We start from the raw sequence: 4,070 nt of genomic DNA on the forward strand, positions 1-4,070 counted from the left end.
TCCTTCACCTTCTCAAAATGATCCCACACTTTGGATTTCCTGCCCGACATGTTATTAACTAGCCTGTGGAATAACCGCAGGTACCAGCCCTGGAAATTAACCTGACTCCTGTCTGACTGCTGAGCGTGGACACTTCCTGTGTCTGTCCTTTCAAAGTAAAGTCACACATGATCCAGTCAGATAGGTTTGGATTTATTTTGACAAGATGCAGCTCCTGATAGAGTTTCATGTTTGTGTTTGTTTTTTCTGTGACTGAGCAACTAATGAAATCTCGCCAACTAATGACCTTTATGGTCAACTAATGTTTGGTCGACTATGGGGGGGGCCCTACATTAAACCCATCAACAAATGTTGGGTAACGTTAGCTGGTTGATGCTAACAGTTAGCCCTGTCAATGTGTGTGTGACTCTGCATCATCATCCTCACTGTGACCTCGTCACATGTCCACGTTTGGTCATGGACTTTCCACGTCCACATATGACGTCCAAGGTACCCTGGGTGTGTTGGTTGTTGACGTTCTGGGACGCCGTGTCAACTTCAGCCTGTTACATGCATTGTCTGTTTTCAAAATACACTTCTGTTTTCACAGGAAATGTACAGTTTGATACAGTCTCTTTCAAAATAAAAGCACTATGTCGGTACAACACCATGAACTGAGTGGTTACGTTCAGGACAAAAGAACAGGGTTTGGCTTTACAATCTCACAGGAAGCGAATTTCAACACCTCTCACCTGCCCTACTGATAAACACAGAGAGAATTGACACGCCGCACGCAGCTCTACAATGAAACCAGATTTTAGCGCTTTAAATGGTCACATTTGTGGTTAAGTTGCAGTGATTTGACGAAATTACAAGGTCGTGTAGAAATGACAGGGATCGACTGTTGCGATCGCAACAACTTGGAGGGACTAAATATAAAGTTTCATCTGTAATTTCACTGCAGTTTCTTTTTAATCAGACTAACAGGAGGAAGTAGTGACTGTGCTGGGGACTATTTTCAGCCGCGGATGAACCGTTTTTTTCCCCCCGTTAAAGGGTTTTTTGGGGAGTTTTTCCTGATCAGCTGTGAGGGTCATAAGGACAGAGGGATGTCGTATGCTGTAAAGCCCTGTGAGGCAAATTGTGATTTGTGATATTGGGCTTTATAAATAAAATTGATTGAAATTAATTGATTGAATCCACATTTGGAGCTGTAGTGAGTGTTTGTGTCAGCAGGACAGAGGACGATATCAGGCTGTAGAGACACACAGTGCGCTGACATATCTGATTCATCATAAGAATGTGGATCTGAGGATCTCCAGGAAATAAATATGGAGGAGTCCAAACATGTTGGAGCTGAAAACATGTAAACTGGCAAAACCCCAAACAGAGGAGGAGTTACTGTTTATTTTAGAAATGTGGAAAATATATAACTGACGATTAGTTTAACAGTGAGTGACAGATTGTGTTCATGTCTTCACTGCGTCCTCACCCTGGGAGAGTTTTTCAAAGTTTATATCTGGAGTGCTAATCTAAACTTTAAAATGAGAAATTTAATTTAGTTTTCCTCACAAAAATTAAGACAATGAAATGCTGAAATAAAGACCTGGTGAGCTCCAGTGGGGGTCGGGACCTCCAGGTTGGGAACCAGTGCTCTACAATAATGTTCCAGGTTTATATTTGATCAGAAGAGAGGACTGAGCTTTAATAGAAACATTCTGATTTAATTATATGAATATATATTTTCAAAGTCTGGAACAGGAGGAGAGAAACTAACGACCCAATCGCCAGAAGGAAGTGTTTGTATTGTGCGTTTCTTTAAACCACAGATACGTTAAATTTGTATTTTATTTTGTAGCTGATTTGTTGAAACCTCACATCTCAACACTGCCGTGGTTAACGTATGGTTAATGTTTAGGCACAGAAACACTAACGATTCTGGTCAGGGAAGATCATGTTTTGGCTTAAAATACGTGTGGAGTGCAGTCCCTGCTGGAAAGGCAGCAATGTTGCTTTGGCACTATCCCCAGTGAAAATACAGCAACTGGTCACTACAAAACACTCAAGTTTGGTGGCTGAAAAGGTGCTGGAAACATTGCAGAGGGTTGCCGAAAAACAACCGCTTTTTTCCTGGCAGGAAATGCAGCAATGTGTTGGTAAAAAAAACATTGTTTTTTATGGCGCTGTTCTGGCAGGAAACACAGTGACTGGTTGCTACAAAACATCCACTTCTGCAGGCCGAAAAGCCGCTGGAAACACATCAGTGACTCACTAAATGTTGATTGTTGGTGTTGGACAGTGATCTCTCTGAGGTGTCCCACCATCCACTGTCCCCTCCACCTCCTGAGGACAAAGTCAGCTGATCTACTTCGTCACTTTGATTTGTATGAAACACAGAACTGTAATGTTTCTGTAGTTTGTAGAAACGCACGATGCCAACATTCTTCTGGCTGTAAATAAGTTACGATGGATAAAATCCTCACACATAATATCAGTCTGTTTTCACAGACATGAACTCACACATGCACTTTGTTTTGTTTGTGTATTTATTTATTTAACTTCCATTGTCGCAGATCTCCTGGGACACAATGTGTGTTTAAATAAGTCCGTCAGGATGTAATTAAGTCGACTGTAGTCACTCATCAGGACTCGTTCATCGTCAGTTTGTCTGTACGTGTGATTTATGACTGAGACGCAGTTTATGTTGCTTTAACTGATCTGAACTTCTTCTCTCCTCTCAGACTTCCTGTTGTCTGCGTGACTCTGCCTCCTGAGGTACTGCAGCACACACACACACACACACACACACACACACAGCATGCAGACTGAGTGATGCTTGTTGTTCAGCTGTAGACGTCCCTGCAGAGTCCTGAACAGTCTGTTGAATCCTTCAAAGGTCCTCACAGACGTTCATGGAGTTTGTCATTTTATTTTGCACCACAGAAGAAGACGGTTTGAGTCGACCTCTGTTTCAGGTCTGTCTGCTGTGTGTGTTAAAGACGTCAGTCAGCTTCAGATGAACTGAACATTCAAAACTTAAGATCAGAAGTTCCCATGGTCACGAAATTCCAGGAAAAGGGTTAAAATCCTTCCAGGAAATAGTTTGTAATCAACAGAATGTTTTGGGAAAGTTTTGAAAGTAAATGATTTTGTCTTGTCTGAAATATGTTTATAAACATCCCAAAACATGCACACAAAGTTTGTCAAAATTAGAATCCAAACACATGGCAGAGTTCTTTAAAATCTACAGGAAAAAAGGGGCGTGGCCTTGACGTTTTGTCAGAGTACCTGTATGCGCCCATCTGGTCCGCAGCAGGAATGTCAAATGAGCGACGAAGGATAGTCTCTCTCCAACAACTCTGTGCTTTTGTTTTTAATATTTGAATACAACTTTATTCACTGTAAAAAACCCACACTAAACACATTAAACACACAGTAAACACAGTAAACACACATTAAACACACGTTAAACACGCATTAAACACACATTAAACACACAGTAAGCACACATTAAACACGTTAAACACAGTAAACACACAGTAAACGCACATTAAACACACGTTAAACACGCATTAAACACACATTAAACACAACATTAAACACACGTTAAACACGCATTAAACACACATTAAACACACAGTAAGCACACATTAAACACATTAAACATACAGTAAACACACATTAAACACACATTAAACACACATTAAACACGCATTAAACACACATTAAACACACATTAAACGCACAGTAAACGCACAGTAAACACACAGTAAACGCACGTTAAACACACGTTAAACACATTAAACACACGTTAAACACACAGTAAACACACATTAAACACGTTAAACACACAGTAAACACACAGTAAACGCACAGTAAACACACAGTAAACACATGTTAAACACATGTTAAACACACGTTAAACACACATTAAACACACAGTAAACACACAGTAAACGCACAGTAAACACACATTAAACACGTTAAACACACAGTAAACGCACAGTAAACACACAGTAAACGCACATTAAACACACGTTAGACACGCATTAAACACACATTAAACACACAGTAAACACACATTAAACACA

General features: G+C 40.3%; 1 protein-coding gene across 1 annotated transcript in view; it reads left to right on the top strand.

Moving 5' to 3' along the window:
* The window catches only part of LOC126406777 (uncharacterized), a 113,759-nt gene that overhangs the window by 5,926 nt on the left and 103,763 nt on the right, over nt 1-4,070 (top strand). The window contains exon 2 of the mRNA XM_050071265.1: nt 2,721-2,754. The gene's annotated coding sequence lies outside the window, so the exon portion shown is untranslated. The remainder of the gene's footprint in view (nt 1-2,720; nt 2,755-4,070) is intronic.

This window comes from Epinephelus moara, chromosome 19 (assembly GCF_006386435.1).
Source record: "Epinephelus moara isolate mb chromosome 19, YSFRI_EMoa_1.0, whole genome shotgun sequence".
In the NCBI taxonomy this organism is placed as follows: domain Eukaryota; kingdom Metazoa; phylum Chordata; class Actinopteri; order Perciformes; family Serranidae; genus Epinephelus; species Epinephelus moara.